The sequence below is a fragment of the Fukomys damarensis genome, unplaced genomic scaffold (genome assembly GCF_012274545.1).
Source record: "Fukomys damarensis isolate Sample0158 unplaced genomic scaffold, DMR_v1.0_HiC HiC_scaffold_39, whole genome shotgun sequence".
NCBI lineage: Eukaryota > Metazoa > Chordata > Mammalia > Rodentia > Bathyergidae > Fukomys > Fukomys damarensis.
The window spans coordinates 63,142,411-63,165,505 of NW_022900951.1; positions in this window are offsets into that span (position 1 = coordinate 63,142,411).

Consider the following 23,095-nt stretch of genomic DNA (forward strand, 5'->3'; position numbering starts at 1 on the left):
CTTTCATTTCCCATGCAGCACATTCCTTTGGCAATTTGGAATCCTAAATATTTGTTTGGCCTGCTGCACACAAATCTAGGCCTTCTTTCCATGAAACTTTATAACCTGACTTCTCACATAGCTTCAATAATCTCTTAGTACCCTGCCAATAGCTTCTATGTGATGTGCTACATATCAGTAAATCATCTACATATTGTTGCAAAAGGCAGTCATATTCCTTCATAGGGAACTCTAACAGGTCCTTTACTAATGCTTCCCCAAAAAGCATGGGGGAGTTTTTAAATTCTTGTGGCAACCAAGTCCAAGTAAATTGGGTTTTCATCTCATCAATTGGGTCCTCCCATTCAAAGGCAAAAATTGGCTGCAACACAGGAGCAATTCGAAGACAGAAGAACATATCTTTTAGGTCTAAGCAAGTAAACCAGGCTTTTGTAGATGGTATCAGGACTATGAATGAGTAAGGGTTCAAAACCACAGCGCGCAAGGTTACAGCCTCTTCATTTATAGCCCAGAGGTCTTGCATTGGTCTATAATCCCCATCTGGTTTTCTAACAGGTAACAGAGGAGTATTCCAGGTGATTTACATTCTCTTATTAGTCCAAATTCTTTAAGCCACACAATGTGGGGTTTAATTCCAAAGCGGGCTTGTTAACCAAAGCGGGGTATTATCTTATGGCTGTAGGGGCCGAGTTATCTTTTAGCTCTATCTTTAAAGGTTGGTAGGTTTTTTTTTCTTTTTTCGTTTTTTTTTTTTTTTTTTTTTTTTTTTTTTTTCATACCAGGGATCGAACTCAATTCCTTGTGCTTGTGAGTCAGGTGGCGGAATCACTAAGCTAGATCCCCAGCCCCAAAGGTAGGTGGTTTTTAACCAATCCAGTGGGAGTATTTTCAGACCACACATTTGGAAATAATTCCTTTAGGTCTTAGGGTGCTTGACAAGTTTCTTCACTACTGAAACACTACCATTCATCATCTCTATTAGTAGCCACCACCATTATACAAGAGTTACTTTGATCTAAATGTAAGGTCATATTTCCTTGCTGCATGAAGGTGACCATAGTTCCCAGTGTAGACAGCAAGTCACAGCCCATTATCGCGATGGGACACTCAGGCAGGTATAGAAACACGTGTTTTATTTTATGTCCTCCAATTTCACATTCTTTCACGACAAAATTGTCACTTTTCTGAAATCCCAGTAGCCCCAATTATTTATATGTGCCTGCCCCCTAGTGGAGCAATTGGTTTTGTTACCACAGAATATTCAGCACCACTATCCACTAAGACATATCTTGGCCTTCTACCTTCATTTTAACCATGGGCTAATGAGAATTGAGTACTATCAAGCCCGGTCCATGTCATTCACTGTCTTCCTCAAGAATGGGGAGCAAAACTCCCATTTCTGAGTCTTTAGCTTTTGGGGCCTCTTGTTTCTTTTGGGCAGCTAGCTTTGGACATCTATTTTTAAAGTGTCTCTTTTGCCTGCAGTATGCACACTGATCAGGCTCTAAAGCTGTTCTCTTAACTCTTTCTTTCTCTCTCACATCCACTTGACTTTTCCTTTTTCTCTTGCTCTTTGTCTTCTGGCACTTCATTTCCCACAGCCACTGCTATGTATTTTGCCTTCCTTCCATCCCTCTCATCTTCCTTGCGAATTCTTTCTTGTTCTTTGACTGCATCCCTATTCTCATACACTTTCCTAGCCAGTTGCAATAATTTGGTCATATTCATTCCTTACCAAGTTTCTTGATTCTGTATTTTCTTTCTAATATCTGCAGCAGATTGAGTTACAAAAGCTGTGTTTACTAGTTGTTGATTTTCTGCTGCAGTTGTGTCAAAGTGTATATGCAATCTGTATGCTTCACCCTCTTTCATAAAATTTTAAGGGCCATTATCTGGTCCTTGTAAGGTTTCCATTACTTTAATCGTGTTAGTGTGCTTCTTGCTAGCAGCTTTCATTCCTGCTAAAAGACAAGTTCTATAGTTTGCCAGATCGTGCTGGCCAGCTGGGGTATTCAGATTCCAATATAGGTGAGCATTTACAAGGAATTGTTGTTCATGCCATTCCTCAGAATTCTGTACCCAGGTGGTATGTAAGGGACATTTATCTTTTTATCTCCCCAATAATTCTCTGGATCTCCTTAGTGGTTAACATTTCTCTGAAGAGTTCTTTACAGTCCTCCCAATTGGGATGGTGGATATAAAATATTGAATCAAACAACTGAAACATGAGGGGGTAAAGTGATGGCAGGAACAAGGGGAAAAATGAGAACCAAGACCTGTCGTGTAAAGGTACAAGATCCCAATAATGAATGTAACTGTATGGTATACCTAAAATGTACCAATAAACTGAATTTAAAAAAACAAACAACTGAAACATTTTTGTTGGATCCTCTGAGAAAGGGGGAGTTCCTCTTTTCCAATTAACTAGATCAGCAGAGCTAAAGGGCTGATGTAAAAAAGCAATGCCTCCCGCTCCTGGATATTCTTATAATGGCATTTGGAGTCTTGGTTCCTGTTCTGCTGGCCTGGTTCTATGGGATATGGGAGTGTCACTGGAGGGTGGCACAGGCAGCCCTGAATTACCAAGAGCTAAAGAGGATTGAGCATTTGCTCCCAGAATCCTTGCCTGCTAAGGCGGGGGAAGGATTTAACAGGTCTTCTCCTACATTTTTTTCAGGGTCCTGTTGGGTTTTAACAATGAACTGTTGGGTGGCTTTTTTCAACACACATATCTGAAGCCAAGGGGGCATATTTATATATAAGTTTAACCAGGTGTCTATATAATGGTACTCATTAGTTCACCCTTGAGTAGTAACTACTCCAAATCAGCCTGAATTTCCCTTTGTCTATGGTTCCCTCTGGTGGCCAAGAGTGACTTAACTGGGGCCAAGATAAATTCTAAATTTCTTACGCATCTTTGGTTTCAGTTTTATCCCATAGTACCCCACAAAGCTTTTATCAAAATTCTGAATCATGCATTCAAGAACAGTTGGTTTAGTGTTTGTGTTTCCCTTGTCCAGTGATGCAGGACAAACAAAGGGTGGGTATTGCTCACATGCTCAGCAGTTCTGGCCGTCGGGCCTCTTGGTTCCAATTAAGGCTCATCCAAGCTTAAGGAACACTGTTGTATTAGTGTTCCATTTTGCTCATATTAGACACTAGCGAGAGAATCTCAGAAATAGGCCACACACAAGCTCTGTGACTACGGGAGGGATCTTTAAGCATAAACACCCCCTCCCTTTGTCTTAGTGCACAGACTAGACTACTTATTGTTTTCAAAGCTGGTTCCACTCCCTGTCTTTCACACACAAAATCACACGAGAAGTTAACACATTCCCTTCCTGGGTCCCCTTACAAAGCACAATACAAAGCACAGTAACGAATTGAGAGTATACAAATGAAACCCTCACAAATGGCAAAAAGTGTGGGGTGATTAGGCCTTCACTCTATATTTTGCCCAAATTGAGGATATAAATCCTGAGAAATGACAGAGAAGGGAGGGTAATAGGCCTCCAATCTGTCATCTGGCCAAACGTTCAGTTAAGAACCAAAACAAAGCAAGACAAACTGGGAACAGCCCAGGGGGTCTCACCATTCAGATGGACAATTACAGTCACTCCCCTTCCTTCTGCTGTCTCTGATCAGGGTTCAAGTGATCCACTCCCAGCAAGCTGGCCTCTGAGTCCTAGAAAGGGAACCCAGAAAATCCCAGGGTGTGCTTCTTCCCTTCCAAAGAGGTGGACAGCCACTCCCTACAGTGGGATATGGGGTCATGGCCCAAAATGGGCTGTGTCATTTAAACCTTTCCTTTCCTGGCCAATGCACCAATGTTGCAGAAGGAATTGGTTAAGTGACACACACAGAGAAGTGGAGAATGGAAGTAAAATGATAAAAGTTTATTTCGCCTGGCAAAGGTCAATTGTACTCAAATAGGCAGTGCAAGTGATCAACCCCCTACTGGGTTACAGCTTCTTCTTTTATAGGTTTTTACATCCATGATCTCATTCAGGGGGTTACATTTCATTCCTCAGTTTACGTCATGGTCACAAGATAGTTAAATTTAACTCAGACTTAACAGTTCCTTGCAGTTGGAGAGTTTACCTTGAGATTCATCTAGCTATCTACTCTAGTGCACAGAAAGGGGGTATTCAAGGTTAGAAAAATAGAGCTAACAATTATTTTTCCATTTTTACAGGCATACCATTTACAGAGAGTTTTGTAGCTCAACTGCAGTTGTTTTAGCTTGAACACTTGATCTGATCCTGGGATACAACTTGGCTATATGCCTCCAAGCTTCACTGGTGATAACTTGAGTGTTTCATTAAACAGGCAGAGAAAAACAAATTACAGAAATAAAAGGCAGTGGCTAGAATATATTTCTAACATTTTATATGTTTTTAGATTATTTACATTAGTTCTATTACTGAGTATTCACTGCTATGAATTTCCCTCATAAGACTGCTTGTAAGACTCTATGTGTCCCATAGATTCCAATATGATCTATTGTCATTTAATTGTATTAACTGTTTTATTTCTTCTTTATTTTCCTCTGTTACCTATTGGTTGTTCAGAATTATTGTTTAATTTATATGTCTTTATGAAATTCTTGCAGCTTCCTTTGCTATTGATTTCCAATTTCATCACACTACAGTCTGATAATATACAGGGGATCACTTCAATTGCTTTGCCCTTACTTAAACATGTTCTGTGAGCAAGAATATGGTCTATTTTTGAGAATAATCCATGTGCAGCAGGAAAGAATATGTATTCTGATTTTGTGTGGTGGAACACTCTGTAAACATCTGTTATGTCCATTTGTCCAAGATTTTCATTGAGTTCTAGTATATTGTTGTTTATTTTTTGTCTGGTTGATCTATTTGTGGCAATGAGGTATTCAGGTCACCCACTACTATTGTATCACTGCTTATTTGATTTTTCATGTCTATTAGTATTTGTTTTATATGGTTGGGTGCACTAGTATATTTTGCATATATATTTATGATTGTCATCTCTTCCTCTTGGATTGTTCCCTTTACAAGGATGTAGTGTACTTCTTTGTGTCTCTCAATAAGTGTTGGTTTGAAATTCATTTGCTCTGCAAAGAGGGTAGCTGCTCTTCCTTTTTGGGGGGTTCCTGTCACATAGGGTATTGATTTCCACACTTTGACTTTAAGTGTATGAGTTTCTTTTTAAATTAAGTGTGTTTCTTGTATGCAACATATCATTGGGTCTTGCTTCTTGACCCATTCTGCCAGCCCATTTCTTTTGATTGGTGAATTGAGTCCATTAACATTGATGGTTATAACTGAAATAAATTGAATTATCATTGTCATGACTTTTTGTTTTTGTTGGATTCTCCTCCTTTGCACTAAATTTCTTGGCATGTTTGTTAGATTGATTCTACTGGGCTTCCTAAGGTTGTGATCCTCATTGTCTTTTACTAGGATATTGTTTAAAAGTTTTGGAGAGCTGGTTTAGTGTTCATGAAGTTCCTAAGGTGCTCTTTGTCATGAAAGTGTCTTATTTTTCCACTAATTTTGAAAGATAGTTTTGCAGGGTTCATTCATCTGTGTTGGAGGCTGTTTTCCCTTAAGGCTTGAAATAACACTCCAAGCTCTTCTTGCCTTGAGTGTTTGTATTGAGAAGTCTGTTGTGATTCTAATAGGGTTTCCTTTGTGTGTTTATTTTCTCTAATTGCTTGTACAATTTTGTTCTTCTGTTGTTTTTCTGGAATCTTGACTATTATATGCCTATGTGTAGATTTTTTTTTCACGGTTTGTTGGAGTGCTTTAAGCCTCACTTATCTGTATGTCACTACTTGGGATGTTTTCTGCCATTACTTCTGTGCACAATTTTTTGTCATCTACATTCTCTCCTGTTTCTTCATTGACTCCAATGAGTCTTATGTTCTTCTTCTTTGCATTATCTAGCAGCTGCTTGATTGACTTCTCATGGTCCCTTACAATTTTAAAAAATGTTTTCTTTTCCTGAATCACTGATAGCAATCCTACCTTCTATATCTGAAATCCTATCTTAACATTGGCTCATTCTGCTTCATAAACTTTCACTGGAGTTTTTGATCTCCTGGAAATCTGTTTGCATCTGTTTTATAGATTCCATTTGTTTCCTATATTGGGATTCTATCATATTCCTCAGCTACTTTATTTTTTTAATCTGTGTCTGCTCTAGATCTATTAATTATGTTTTGTACTATGGGCACAAGTTCACAATAATCTAAGAAATTATTTCTCTTTTCATTTTTTCCAGATCCTGTTTTGTTGCCAATTCAGGGATTCCAGGTGGTTGAGTATCAGATTGTTCCATCTGGTTTCCCTTTGTGTTTTCCTTAGGTGATCTGGAAGTCTGGTTTTGGAATGTGTTTACTTGACAGCTCCTTTCAGCAGATGCAGCCTGCTGTGCCTTTGCTGAGGCAACTTTTCACTCGCTGAGTTGTCTTTAATTCTTTGCAAGCCTCTGAGCAGCCTTTTCTCTGCTGCTCACCAGTACACCAATTCCTGGGTTCAGAATGGTAGCCTTCTGGATCCCCAAGCTCACCTGTTGACTGGGCAGGCTTTTGGCTGGGGCCTGTGCATACGTGTGATGGTATCTAGGTGTGCCTCTTTCTGGAGCCTCTATGTAGCTGTTGTCTGGGAGAGCCTTTGTTTGGGGGCTGTGCTCCCCAATTCCTGTTGTCTGATCAGGTTTCTCACTTGGGACTCCCTGAGCTTATCAATGGTATGGGGACAAATCTCTGGTTACTGCTTGTGCACCTGTGTAGCTCTTTTCCAGGCAGTCCATGGCTCTGGCCGATGCTGTGGGGGGTTGAATCTGACTGAAGCTTGTGCACCTGTGCAGCACCCTTTTCTGGGTAGGCCTTTGGAGTGGTGGGTATGTCTAAGCCTCTGGGGTCGGATCAGAGGCCTGGCCAGAATCTGGCTATAGCCACACAGCTCTAAACCACACCTTAAATAGACAATTTAAACATTCTGAATTTGTTCAATTGGTCATTTATCTTGGGATCAAGCTCTATGCCTTACTTTCTCAATTAAACCACTTTATGAGATTTTAATATTTCTAAAAATTAAAATATAATGGGTCTAGTAGAAAAGAATCTAAATTTAACCAAAATGTTAATATATATTGCCTTAGATAATTTGAGCTGGTTCCTAAAAGTTGCAATCTTCTTAAGAGGACAATTTTTTAAGTTATTATTTCCTTGTCTCCTTTTTTTACTGTTTTTTTTCTCTTTCTCCTATCCTAACTTATCTCTGTGATATATCCTTGGGCTCAGTTATGTTTTGGTGTCTATGCAGCTCTTAAACATCCTCAACATAATGAAATTAGTCCTAGTTTCTGGGTTTCAAAAAGAGGAAAGCTATTTGTAATGTCAGCAGCTACAGAAATAACCATATGTCTATCATACAATTTGAAACTTGTTTAGTGGTTCAGTAGGTAGTATGTTGATGATGAGGGAAGAAATGGTAAAGAAAAGATAAAATAGTTCATATATTAATTTGCTGTTTGTACTTCTTCATGGAAGTGTCTATTCATTTCAGATGCCTATTTTGGATTGGATCTTCAAATTGGGGTGAGGTCTGATTTTTGTGTGTGTGTGTGTGTATGTGTTTGTGTGTGTGTTTGTGTGTGTGTGTGTGTGTGTGTATGTGTTCTTAATATATTCTAGATATTAGTATTTTGTCTGTGGGACTAATGGCCAAAATCTTTTCCCATTCTGTGGGTTGTCTCTTCATTCTGTTGATGATTTCTTTTGCTGTGAAAGGCTTTTCAATAAAAGGAGATCCCAGTTGTTGATTCTTTGTAATACTTCCTGTGGAATCAGGGTTTTGTTATAAAGTCCTTGCCTATGCCTATGTCTTAAAAAATCTACCTATTCTATCACCCAGCAAAGTTAGTGTTTCAATTTTTAATATTCAGATTTTTGACCCATTTCAATTTTATTTTAGTGCCTGGTAAGAGATATAGATCTAGGTTTAATTTTCAGGATGTGGAAAGTCAGTTTTTCCAGCATTATTTATTAAAGAAGTTATCTTTCTTCCACTGAAGGTGTTTGGTCAGCTTGTCAAAAATAAGGTGGCTAACTGTGTTTTGAGATGTTTCTGCATCTTCTTTTCCATTGAACCTTGGGTCTGTTTAACTTTTACAGTACCATGCTGTTTTTATCACAGTAGCTTTGTTGTATAGTTTCAGATCCAGTATTCTGATGTCCTTGCCTTGTCTTCATTGCCCTTTGCTATTCTAGGTCTCTTCTGGCTCCAAATAAATTTTAGGATTGTTTGCTGTAATTCTGTGAGGTATGCTATTGGTATTTTGATCAGGATTGTATTAAATCTGTGTAACAATTTTGGAAGTATGGTCATTTTCACTATATTAGCTTGTCCTACTGAGGAACAAGGGATATTTTTCCATTTTTTAATATCCACTTTGTCTTTTTCAGATTAGTGTAGTTTTAAATGTAAAGATCCTTTACTGCCTTCATTAAATAGATTCCTAAGTATTTCTTTTTTTTTTATGTTATTGTGAAAGGTGTGGTTTTCCTAATTTCTTTCTCAGTGAATTTGTTATTCATGTACAGGAATCCTATTGATATTTAATTCTTGACTTTGTATATATACAGCTATGCTATTAATTTGATTATTAAATCTAGAAGTCTTTTGGTACAGCTTTTAGAGGCTTCTATGTAGAGTATCATGTCACCCGCAAATAATGATAATTTAAATTCTTCCTTTCCTATCCTTATTTCTTTCTCTTGTCTAATTGCTCTGGCTAATGTTTCCAGAACTATATTGAATAGTAATGGTAACAGTTGACATCCTTGTTTTGTTTCTGTTTTTAAAGTGAAAGTTTTCAGTCTAACCATTTAATATGTTGGTTTGTCATAAGTGGCTTTTATTTGAGATAAAGATCACCTATTCCAATTTTCTATATAATTTTTACCATGAAAGGATGTTGAACTTTGTCAAAAGCTTTTTCCATGTGTATTGAGATGATCATGTGGTTTTTGTGCTTGGTTCTGTTAATATGGTGTATTACATTTATTGATCTGCATATGTTGAAGAGTTAAAATAGTTCAGAAAGAGTAAAAGAAGATAGCAGAGATAATAGCAAATGATTGTAAGGAAAAAGAGATGACTTTTCTGATAATATTTTTACACCTGGAATGGAGGAGGAATGGGATTGTGTGAGTTATATGTGGGGTCAGGCACAGAATGAGGAGCACAGTATTATTTGAGATTGGGGGAAGCTATAGGAAGGTTGGAATCAATTAATAAAGTGGTTGAAATCTTGTATTTGGATCCTCCATTCATAATTTTATAAGGGTCACCCTCATATGAACACTGCAGATTCTTTTATATAAAGTCAGATGAAGGAATATGATGAAAAGAAAAGACAAAAGCACAAAATAAAAATATATAATAAAAATCCAAAATAAAAAGCTTTAAATAGTACAAACATTATAAAAGAAAACAAAAAAATAATGAACCATTTTTATTGCTATTTCTTCATTCCTCTAAGTCTGTTCCCTGTTTTGTTTCAACAGGAAGTGTCTGAAGGTCAGAATGTAACCTTAGGGGGAAAAACTACAGTTCTAATACCAAGAGTAATAGGAGTATGTAGGTCTTGATGAACTATCACTTTATCTGTTGGATAAGGGTCATTAACAATTTCACATCATCATATTTATTACAAGATGAAGGAGGAGCAACTTTCTTGAATATTTCTAAAGATTGGGAAATATGAGTAACTCTCTTAAGAAGGTTTTGGTATTGCTGTAGGTGATGACTTTGCAATATTCTCCAGGAAGCTGGAGATACAAATGGTTCAGCTCTTGCCACAGCTCATGGTAGTTTTCCAGTTATGTCATTGGATCTCCATATTTAAACTATGTAATGATAAACTCAAGCTAAAATTTCAAATGTCAAATCATTTTGTCTGAGATTGGTACAAACAAGTACCCTTAAATAAATTATTTGTAGTGGCCAGCTCGGGATACTATTCATATTTCTTCCACATTATGATAGGTAGTTGACTGAGATGTGGTAGAAATTGTGGGAGAGGATTCATGGTAATAAAATATCAATAGAAAGTATGCTAGTGATTAAGCTCAGTGGTGCCAAGCCTGAATCACACGCACAAGGTCCTGAGTTCCATCCATGGTACACACAAACACAAAAAAGGATATTCTTCTAAACTGTCACCTTTGTTTTAATTTTTCAATTGTAGATATAAGAGGAAAATATTCAAAAGATTCTAAAACCAAGACTAGACTTGTTGATCAAGAAGTTTTTTTAACTTTAAAGAAAACCGATTTTATTGGTTTACCTTTATTCCAAGTACTATACATTTAACATATCATCAAAATATAATTTATATACTATAAAATAAAGTTCGCTGTCTTAAATTTTAGTGGTTTTCACAGGTGTACTTACTATGATCTAATTACAGAATATGTTATGCCCCCCAAAAAAGCATAATATCTATTAGCACATCCTACCCTTTTACCCTAGCTTAAAAGAATGGCTAATTTAATTTCTATCTCTGCATTATTGCCTATTTTGCACATTTTATAAAAATTGAATTATACCATATATGATCTTTTACATAGCATGTATCAGTAATACCTCATTCCTTTGTTTTTTGCTGAATAATCCATACATCAGTTGATAGACATTGATGCTGAGAAACTTTTTATGTGATTATTGGTTATTTTTTAATGTTCTTTTGAGAATTACTTATTCAAATATTTTGTCTATTTTTAAATTGAGTTGCTTATCTTTTTGTTGCTGAGATATAAATAAGAATTCTTAATATGTATTCTGGTAGCTCTTTATGAGATGTACAATTCACAAATATTTTCCTCCTTTTGTTGGGTTATAGTTGACTTTCTTAATAGAATCCTTTGAGGCAAAAATGTGGTTTATTTTGATGAAGTCTACTTTACATTTTTTGTTTGCTTATGCTTTAGGCATCATATCCAAAAAGCAATTACCTAACACTAAATATTCACACAGATTTTCTTTTAACATTTATAGTTTAGCTCTTGTCTTTGTGTCTTCCATCTATTGTGGTTCATTTTTGCATATAGTATGAAGTGGTGGTCCCACTTCATTCTTTTGCACATAGATATACATTTTTTACCAGCACTACTTTTGAAAGGATTATTCTTACTTCAACTGAATTGTTTGACATCGTTATCAAAAATCAATTGATGGGCCATGGACTTACCTCAGTGGTGGTGCTGCCTGCCTCACAACCACAAGGTCCTGAGTTTGATCCCCAGTACCAAAAACAAAAACAAAAACCCACAGAAAAACAAACAAATAAATGAACAAAATCAATTGATAACCCACAAATGGGCTTATTTCTGGATTCTCATTTCTAGTCTATTGATTTACATGTCTGTCTTTGTGTCAATACCACATTTCCAAGAGTCACTTTTAGTAAGACTTGATCTTGGAGAAGTATGAATCCTCAAATTCATTTTGTTTTCAGTATTGTTTTGGCTATTCTGCAACTCTTGCATTTCTATGAATTCTGTAGTTTCTGTGAAAAAGCCAGCTGTGATGAGAGATTGTGTACAATCTGTAGGATGAGTTTAGGGATATTGTCATCCTAACTATCTTCCAAACCATGAATATGTAATGCCTTTTCTTTTCTGTAGGTGTCCTTACATTCATTCAACAAGATTTTATATTTTTGTCTGCTTTCTTTTTGCACTTTTCTAAACTTGTTCATAAGTACATTTAAACTATTGTATATAGTATAACTTCAGTGAATTCATTTCTGGAAACTTCTCTACTAGGGTATAAAACTTCAATTGATTTTTCTGGCTTGATGTATCATACACACTTGCTGCACTCAGTTGTTTTAATGTGCATTTCATATAGTCTTTAAGATTTTCACTATACAAGATCATGATTGGGCCAAGGATTTATCTCAGTGGCACTGTGCCTGCTTCGCAAGTGCAAATACTGAGTTCAAAGCCTGGTACCAGAAAGATCATGATATCCCAAAATATTGATAGTTTTCCTTATTTCTTTTCACTCTTAATGTCTTTTATTTTTCGTTTCTTTGTTTATTTTTAAACCAGTTGCCTATGTTAGGACCTCCATAGAAGTGATGAGAACAGAAATCCTGGTCTTCCTTGGATCCGCTGATCATAAGGGGATAACACTCTTCATTTCACAATTAAGTTTGAGATTAGCTATAGGTTTTACATTAATGTCCATTATCATCTTGAGTAATTTCCCTTACATTCCTAAATGGCTAAAAACTTTTATTATGAATTGTATTCTGTTTTGAGAAATATTTTTTCTGATTATAATGTCAAAATAATGTGGTTTTTTATTCTGTTCTATTAGTGTGGTATATTACATTACTTGATTTTCAGATTTAAAATCACATGCTTTCCCAGAACAAATATAATTTAGTCACAATGCATGTAACTTTTTCTATGATACTGGATTTTGCTTGTTAGTATTTGCAGTGATTTTTGTTTCTATGCTCAAAAAGAATATTGTTCTATAATTTTCTTATGTTTTTTTGTCAGAGTTGGTATTAGTGTAATATTGACACTATAGTTGGAAAATGTTATTTTTCTATTTCATGCTGAAGTTTGTGACAGGTTAGTGTTAATGTTTCTTTACATGTTTGGGAGAATTCACCACTAAAGCATTTATGATTGGAACTTTTTTGAAAGCAGTTAAAAAAATTACTACTTCAATATATTGTTATAGATCTATCCAGATTTTCAATTATTTTTAGTCAGTTGTAGTTTATCCTTCTAGAAATTTGTGCATTCCATTTATCTCAATTATTTGTATTCTACTGGCTATAGACTGAATTGTATCCTCCCCTAAATTCACAGAAGATGTTGAACCTCTCATCTCCAAGTGGTTTTATTTGGAGATAAAGTCTTTGGAGATAATTAGAATTGAATGAGTTATAAAGATGAGGCTCTAGTCTAATATGAAGAGTGATGATGTTCTTATGAGACTTCAAGTTCCCCTGCCTTCTCTTTTATTGTCTCTTGATTTCACCCCTGTGTAATTCAAAGAGAGATGCCTTAGAAGAAATCATCCCTGTCAGCAGTTTGATCTTGGACTTCCAGTCATTTTTTTATTTACTAATATTCTCTATCATTTTTGTAGCTTTTATTTGAAAATCCATATTTATTATTCTCTTTCATCTGTTTGCTTTACTCCTCTATTCTTTTTCCAATTTTTTAAACTGGAAAGCTAGCTTACTGGTTTGACAACTTTTTTTTTTGTAGCAGGGATTGAACTTGGAACCTTGTGCTTGCAAGGCAGGTGGCATCAACACTGAGCTAAATCCCTGGCCCTTGACAATTTTTATATAATATTTATAATAATAAATTTCCAGAGTTTGGGGAAAGCAGCGTGGACATCAGATCTCCCTCGGGCCTGCCTGGGCCCTGTCCCTGGGTCAGGGTAGCCATGCCCTCCCTTGCGGGTGCCACCATTGCTGCTGCAAAGCCAGGAGGGTAGCCACGTGGGTGCCACTGAGCTCCCCTCCCCAGACCTTCGGATTGTGCCAGTCCTTGGACCCACTCCACAGAGGCATAGCTGGTTATAAAGGGAGGCATCAACAGAGCTAAATCCCTGGCCCTTGACAATTTTTATATAATATTTATAATAATAAATTTCCAGAGTTTGGGGAAAGCAGCGTGGACATCAGATCTCCCTCGGGCCTGCCTGGGCCCTGTCCCTGGGTCAGGGTAGCCATGCCCTCCCTTGCGGGTGCCACCATTGCTGCTGCAAAGCCAGGAGGGTAGCCACGTGGGTGCCACTGAGCTCCCCTCCCCAGACCTTCGGATTGTGCCAGTCCTTGGACCCACTCCACAGAGGCATAGCTGGTTATAAAGGGTAATATTCTGAGCTTCCAATGTTGAACATCTTTAAAGAAAGGGCAGGGGAAACCTGTAGCAGAACTGTCTGGAATTCAACCCTGCAGGAGGTCAGGGAGCTCAATTTGGGCATTGCAGCCTGAGGTCAGTCTGAGTCACGGGGATCTGCCATCGGCTAGCTGAGATAGGGGATTTGGTTCTGCACATGGCTGCATATGATGTGTATTATGACAGCAGAGATAAAGTCTGAAAGAAGCCATTCAAAGTCATTTTTTCCTTTTCTTTCTTTTCCTCATTCCACTCTGTAAATTCATTTTTCTGTCCTCTTTCACCAACTCAGTCTCTTGCTCCATCACATTGTCCCTCATCTCCCTTTCTGTTCCTGCTCCTACTCTGACATAGATTTCAAATTTTATCATTGTTTCTTTTTTCTTAATGTTATTTTTTTCTATCATTGTGCCTCACTCAAGGGTCAGTAGTTTCAAGGGAAAGTGAGCCCCTGTTGCTGTTAAGGGGATACATTATTGTCCTTATACTTGCACTCTGTCTATCCCTTTTGAGTTTAACAGTTTCCTAAAGATTGTGTGATCATTCTGTGTCCTTTGGCTTCACTTGAAAGCATTTATTTATTTACTGTTCTCATCCTAACTCTGTCTAGGCCCCCATCCTAAATGGTACATGTGCTATGTTGAGGAGTTTCTCCACTGCAAAAATATTGTGGGCTGCTTCTTACTTTCAATTTAATTCACATGGTTTAAAGGTGATATATTAATGACTACCACAAGTGGTCAGTTTGCAAGTAGTGATTGATCCTATTTTGTTGAGGATTGTATTGATTGTGATAAAGGATAGGGATTGATTTGACGAGTTGTTTTCTCTGATACTGTGAAAATGAGAATGTCTGTGAGTCATTAGAGAATCAAAAGCTAAAATGCAATGATATCAGGAAGATTTAATAACCCAGAGATTGAATCAAGGACAAGCCAACAGCAAAAATAAAAATGAGAAAACACTTAAGCAAGACAAAAAGACAGACTTTCAGTTCACCAATGGCAAACAGTAGGTCAAAGGAGGATGAAAAGTCTTATAGTGAACCACCAGGACACTCAGAACTCACAGAACAGGAAGTAACAAAACATATCTCTCAGGTGCTAGAAAAATTCAAAACAGAAATAATTTCGCAGATAACCATAGAGATGGAGAGCAAAGTGAATGTCATGATTTGAGACTCTAGAACAGAAACTGATAAAAAAAAATAGATGACCTCAGGATCATGATAGAAGCCATGAAAGTCCAGCATAGGAAAGAAATGGAATCCAATAAACAGATTCAAACAGATATCCAAGAGAATAAATAATGCGAAGATAGAATCTCAGATATAGAAGATAGGATCTCAGACAGTGACCATGAAAAAAGAGGTCTCTCAAAAACAGTAAGGGATCATGAGAAATCGATCCAACAACTCCTAGATGATGCAAAGAAGAATAACATAACTTATAGGAATCCATGAAGTAACAGGAGAAAATACAAATGACTTAAACAATCTGTTCACAGAATTCATGACAGAAAACTTCTCAAACAGAGGAGAAGAATTTGAAATACAGATAAGTGAGGCATGTAGGACTCCAATTAGCCATGACAATAAAAAATCTACACCAAGACATATAATATCAAAATCCCAGAAACCCAACTGAACAAAATACTACAAGGAGTAAGAGAAAAGAAACAAATCACATACAAAGGAAAGCCCATCAGAATTGCAGCAGACTTTTCAACACAAACCTTCAGGTCAAGGAGAGCCTGGAGTGAGGTATTTCAAGTCCTAAAAGAAAACAACCTCCAACCTAGACTGATGTATACTGCAAAACCCTCTTTCAAAATGGATGCAGAAATAAGATACTTCCATGACAAAGAACACCTGAGAAACTTCATAAATACCAAACCAGCACAGCAAGGAATTCTAAACAATATCCTAGGAAAAGACAATGAAGATCACAACACCAGGAGGCCCAACAGAGCAAATAAAATAGTCGAAAGATACTAAAAGGAGAGGGAAAAAAAATTAAAAAGAGTCAATAAAAGGCCAATAACATGACAATAATAAGTCAGTACATATCAGTTATAACCATCAATGTCAATGGCCTCAATTCACCAATCAAGACAAATAGACTGGTAGAATGGATTAAGAAATAAAATCCAACAATATGTTGTATACAAAAAACACACCTAGTGTAAAAAGAAGCCCATAGACTGAAAGTGAAAGGGTGGAAAACAATTCTCCACATGACAGCAGCCCAGAAAAAAGCAGGGATAACAATCTTATTCACAGACAAAGTAAATTTCAAACCAAAACTCATTAAGAGAGACAAAGTAGGCCACTACATCCTTGTACAGGGAACAATTCAAGAGGAAGAGATGGCAATCATAAACATATATGCACCAAATATAAATGCCCCCAACTATATAAAACAAATATTAAGTAACATGAAAAACCAAATAACCACCAATACAATTGTAGTGGGGGATCTAAATACCCCACTACCATAGAAACATCATCTAGGCAAAAAATCAACAATGAAATACTAGAACTGAACCAAGCTTTTGAATGCATGGACTTATTAGACATCTACAGAGTGTTCTACCCCATAAAATCAGAATATACATTCTTTTCAGGTGCACGTGGGTCATTCTCCAAGATAGATCACATACTAGCTCACAGAATAGGTTTGAATGAATGAATTCAAAACAATCGAAGTTATTCCCTGTATATTATCAGATCACAGGACAATTAAGCTGGAGATCAATAGCATAAGAAACCATAGGAAGTTCACAAACACATGGAAATTGAACAACACTCTCCTGAACAATCAATGGATCAGAGGAAATTAAAGGAGAAATCAGACAGTTTTTACAAATAAATGAAAATGCCAATACAACATACAGGAATCTATGGGACACAATGAAAGCAGTTCTATATGGAAAAAATCACAGCACTGAATTCCCACACTAGGAAAACAGAGCAAGCTCAAATAAACATCCTAACAGTGAATCTTTCACTCCTAGAAAAACAAGAGCAAGAAAAACCTACAGCTCAAACAAGAGAGTAAATTATAAAGATTAGAGCACAAATCAATGCAATGGAAACTAAGAAAATGATACAAAAAATAAATGAATTGAAGAGATGGTTTTTTGAAAGAATAAATAAAATTGATAAACCCTTAGCAAACCTTTTCAAAAAAGGAAAGAAAAGGCTCAGATCCATGCAATTAGGAATGAAAAAAGCGAAGTCACAACAGATCCAACAGAAATCCGGAGGATCTTTAATATCTACTTTGAGAACCTGTACTCTAATAAAATGGAAAACAAAAAGAAATAGACATATTTCTAGATATTTATGAATTACCAAAGTTGAATGAAGAAGATAAAAACATTTTAAACACCCCCAATTACAATCAGTGAAATTCAAAATGTTATTAAAAACTTACCAATGAAGAAAAGCCCAGGTCCTGCTGGATTCATGCATGAATTTTACAAGACATTTAGAGAAGAACTACTGCCATTACTCTTCACACTTTTCAATGAAATTGAAAGGGAAGCAATACTTACAAATTCATTCCTGGAAGCAAGTATCACTTTGATTCCCAAACCAGGGAAAGATGCAACTAAAAAAGAGAACTACAGGCCAATATCCTTAATGAACATAGGTGCAAAAATCCTTAATAAGATACTAGTAAACAGAATACAGAGGATTATCAAGAAGATCATACATCCTGACCAAGTCGGATTTATTCCAGGGATGCAAGGATGGTTCAACATAGGTAAGTCAATAAATTTAATACACTATATTAACAAACTGAAGGATAAAAACCACATGATCCTCAAGATTGATACAGAAAAAGCATTTCACAAAATCCAACACTCATTCATGATAAAAAACCTGCAAAAAATTGGAATAGATGGTCTATATCTCAACTTAATAAAGGCTATCTATGAAAAACCAAGAGCCAACACCATATTAAATGGCCAAAAAACTGAAAACCTTCACGTTAAAATCAGGAACAAGACAAGGATGACCATTATCACCACTCCTCTTTGACATAGTTCTGGAAACATTAGCCATAGCAATTAGACAAGAGAAAAAAATTAAAACAATAAAGATAGGAAAGGAAGGAGTTAAACTGACATTATTTGCTGATGATATGATACTCTACATTGAAGACCCAAAAAAATTCCACCAAAAGATTTCTAGACTTAATTGACACTTTTAGCAGAGTAGCAGGATACAGGGTCAACACCCAAAAATCAATAGCCTTCTTGTACACAAATAACAGACTCACTGAGAGAGAAATTAGGGAAATATTCCTTTCACAATAGCTTCCAAAAAAAATGAAGTATCTAGGAATCAACCTAAAAAAGAAGCAAAACACCTCTAAACTGAAAACTACAGCACTCTGAAAAAAGAGATCGAAGTGGATATAAGAAAATTGAAAGATATCCCTGCTCCTGGGTAGGAAGAATCAACATAGTGAAAATGGCCATACTACCAAAACTGCTAAAGAGATTCAATGCAGTGCCAACTGAAATTCCAATAGTATATTTCACAGAACTAGAAAAAAGAATCCAAAAATTCATTTGGAATCATAAGAGACCTAGAATAGCAAAAGCCATCCTAGGCAACAGACACATATCAGCGGGTATAACAATTCTCAATTTGAAACTAAATTACAAAACCCCTGTGATAAAAACAGCATGGTACTGGCAACGAAACACACCCAAGGATCAGTGGAACAGACTGGAAGACACAAAAATGTACTCAGCTACCTCCTATTTTACAAAGGAGCTGACCACCCCCACTGGAGGAAAGATAGTCTCTTTAATAAATGGTGTTGCAAAAACTGGATCTCAACCCGCAAAATATTAAAACCAGACCCTTATCTCTCACCATGAACTAAATTAAAATCCAAGTAGATTAAAGATCTAAATATTAAAACAGAAACACTATACTTGTGGGAAGATAAGTTAGGCAGAACTCTAGTAGACATTGGTGTAGGAAAAGACTTTATGAATAAATCCTCAGTAGCACAGGAACTAGCAGAAAGAATCAACAAGTAGCATCTCATCTTATTAAAAAGCTTCTGCACTGCAGGAGAAACCATCAGCAGAACTAAGAGACAACCTACAATGTCAGAAAAAATTTTTACCAGCTTCTCCTCAGACAAAGGACTATTATCCAGAATATGTACCGAACTCAAAACACCCAGCACCCCCCAAATATAAAGACCCAATTCAAAAATGGGCATCTGAAATGAACAGACATTTCTCAGACAAAGAAGGAAAAGCAGCAAGTAAATATATGAAAAAATGTTCCACATCACTGGTCATTCGCGAGATGCAGATGAAAACAACCCTGAGATTCCACTTCACCCCACAAAGAATGGCTGCTATCAAGAAATCACACAATAACAAATGTTAGGCGGGGTTGTGGGGAGAAAAAGACCCTTCTCCATTGTTGGTGGGAGTGCAGACTGTTGTAACCACTATGGAAATCAATATGGAGATACCTCAAAGAGCTGGGACTAGCGGTTCCATTTAAACCATCCATCCCTCTGCTGGGTGTCTTTCCAAAAGAATTAAAAGAATGATATCACAGTGACATATGCACCCCTATATGTATAGCAGCACAGTTTGTAATAGCTAATACCTGAAAACAGCACATTTGCCCATCAGTTGGAAACTGAATAAAGATGTGGTTTTTCTATAAAATTCAATACTACTCAGCCATAAAGAATGAGAAATTAGATTCATACATAGTAAAATTGATACATTTTGAGGATATACTCCTAAGTGAAATACATAAGTCACACATGTGTAAATACCGAATAGTTTCTCTGGTGTGAAAAACTATAATAGTACACAAGATCCCAATGAGATAATTAACAATGTGAAATAGGAAGAAAATTTCTAAAGGTGTAGGGAAAATGGGAAGGTTAGGGGAAAGGGTGTAAGGGAAAAGAAAAAACTATGAGAAAATGAAAAAATGGAAATAAAGTGTTTGTAAATGGGGAGGAGAGGAGGGGGTGAAGGGAGAGCAGGGACAAAGGGAAAAAATGAGAATCAAGATCTGTCATGTAAAGGTACAAGATACCTTTAATAAATGTAACTGTAGTGTATACCTAGAATATACCAATAAACTCTATAAAAAGAAAAAAAAATAAATAAATTTCTTCTAAGAAGTATTGTTGCTCCCATAATACTTGGAACATTTTGTATTTTTTCATCTCAGTGCATATCTCTTATTGATTTCTTCATTGATACTTTGGTCATATAGGTGTGTGTTGTTGAGTTTCCATGTTTGTAATTTTCTGACATGTCTGACTTTTAAAAACAGGGCCAGACTTATAGCTCAGTGGTGATGCTGCCTGCCTCAGAAGTCCCGAGTTTGATCCCCAGTACAAAAAAAAATCCAGTAAAATATTAATTCTATTGGTACTGTTTTGATATGTATAGTGATCATATTCATGGTAGGGAGTTTATACCTGTATATAGTATGTATTGATTCTTTTTTTTCCCTTTGTCCTCTGCTTTCTTCAACTTTTCTTCTTCACCTTATTTACAAAACATTTGTTTGCATTTTTTCTGTTTATTGTCTTTTATTTTCCTTTTCACTTCCTTCCCTCCTTTGTTCCCCTACCCACTTGAACGTTTCATTCCTAATTCCAAATCTGTATCATCCATTTTGGACTTGATCTACACTTTTGGTTTCTCAAACAAGAGAAATAATGCAACATTTATACATGTGTGGCCCATTCACTTCACTTAAAAGTATGGTCTCAAGGTACATCCATTTACCTAAAAATGTTTCATGTTTATCCTTTCTTTTTAAAATTGTGGTGAGAAAACTTAATGAAATTTACTCTTTTAATAAAAACTTAAGTGTATGATACAGTATTTTTAACTACATGCCCAATGTTAGAAAGTTGATAGAACTTAATCATTTTGTACAACTGAAAGTTTAGATCCACTGATGAAAAATTATCTATTTCTTATCCTGCTCTGATTTTGATTAGTTTAGATATTTATACAAGTGGAATCATGCAGTATTTATCCTCCTATGGCTGCCTTATTTTACTTATCATAATATCCTCAGTATTCAGCTATGTCACACACTGTAGAATTTCCTTAATTTTTAGGCCTGAATAATACTCCATTGTATGTAAAAATTTTCTTTGTCCATTTATCCCTGGATGAACACTTAAATTGTTTCTACATCATGCCTATTGTTAGTAATGAACACCAGAGTACAACTGTTCCTTGGAGATCCTGATTTCAATTATTTAGGATAATATTTAAAAACATCTGGGATTTATGGATCATACTCTAGTTCTACTTTTAATTGGGGTGTCCTTCATACTGTCTCCCATATTTGCTGAACCAATTTGTATTCCCAGCAGTAGTTCACAAGGGTTCTTTCTTCTGTACATCCTCACCAACATTTGCTATCTTTCATTGTTTTGATAATAGCCATTCTAACAAGTGTGAGTTGGTTTTCATTTGCATTTCTCTGATTATTATTGATTTTGAGCATTTTCTCATATACCTGCTGGCAATGTATAAATCTTCTCTGGAGAAATTTCTTTTTTTTCTCATTGAGTTTATTGGTACTTTTTTTAAGTATTCAGTACAGTCACATTTGTCATTCACATCTTGTATCTCTACATGACATATCTTGGTTCTCATTTTCCCCCATACACCTTCCCTCCCTTCACGGCCTCCACACTTCCCTATTTACGAAGACTTTGTTTCAATTTTTTCATTTTCTCATATTTTTTTCATTTCCCTTATTTCATTTCCCCTGACCATCCCACTTCCCCTACACCTTCAGCCCTTTTCTTCCTATCTCACATTGTCAATTACACAATTTGGGTCTTATTTACATTTTTAGTTTTCACATCAGAGAAGCTATTCAGTATTTACATATGTGTGTCTTATTTATTTCACTTAAGAGTATGAACTCAATATGCATCCATTTTCCTATGAATGAGTCTAGCTTCTCATGCTTTATGGCTCAGTAGTACTCCATTTTATAGAAAAACCACATCTTCTTTATCCAGTCTCCAACTGATGGGTAATTGGGCTGTTTCCAAGTTTTAGCTATTACAAACTGTGTCACTATAAACATGGGCACACATATATTGCTGTGATATGATTCTTTTAATTCTTTTGGAAAGATACCCAGCAGAGGGATGGCTGGGACAAATGGGGCCTCTAGTCATAGTTCTTTGAAGTATCTCCATATTGATTTCCACAGTGGTTTCACCAGTCTACACTCCCACCAACAATGGAGAAGGGTTCCTTTCTCCCCACAACCCTGCCAACATTTGCTATTGTGTGATTGCTTCATAGCAGCCATTCCTTGTGGGGTGAGGTGGAATCTCAGTGTTGTTTTCATCTGCATCTCTTGAATGACCAGCGATGTGGAACATTTTTTCATATATTTATTTACTGATTTACTTCTTTGAGAAATGCCTGTTCATTTCAGATGCACATTTTTGAATTGGGTCTTTGTATTTGGGAATTCTGATTTTTGTGTGTGTGTGTGTTCTTTATATATTCTAGATAATAGTCCTTTGTCTGAGGAGCAGCTGGTAATTTTTTCCCACATTGTAGCTTGTCTTTTAGCTCTGTTGGTGGTTATTTTTGCAGTGCAGATGCTTTTTAATAAGATGAGATCCCAGTTGTTGATTCTTTGTGCTAGTTCCCATACTACTGAGGATTTGTTCATAAAGACTTTTCCTATGCCAATGTCTTTGAGAGTTCTGCCTAAGTTATCTTCCAGCAAGTTTAGTGTTTCTGTTTAATATTTAGATCTTTAATCCACTTGGATTTTAATTTAGTGCATGGTGAGAGATAAGGGTCTAGTTTTAATATTTGGTTAGGTTGAGGTCCAGTTTTTCCAACACCATTTATTAAAGAGGCTATCTTTCCTCCACTTAGGATGGTTGGCCTCTTTGTCAAAGATGAGAAATTTCTGGCCTCTCTGAGCCACCTGGCTCCGGGAGTGCCGTCTGGCCAGACTAATAAAGGTCTCTTTTACCATCTAGCCTGGTGTGTTCCTTCCTGGGTTCCTCGGTTCTCTGTCGTGTTCCTGGAGCCTCGCTGGGTGTTAGGGCCCAGCTTCGTGGAGGCCTTTCGGCTGTTCACGCTCCGTGG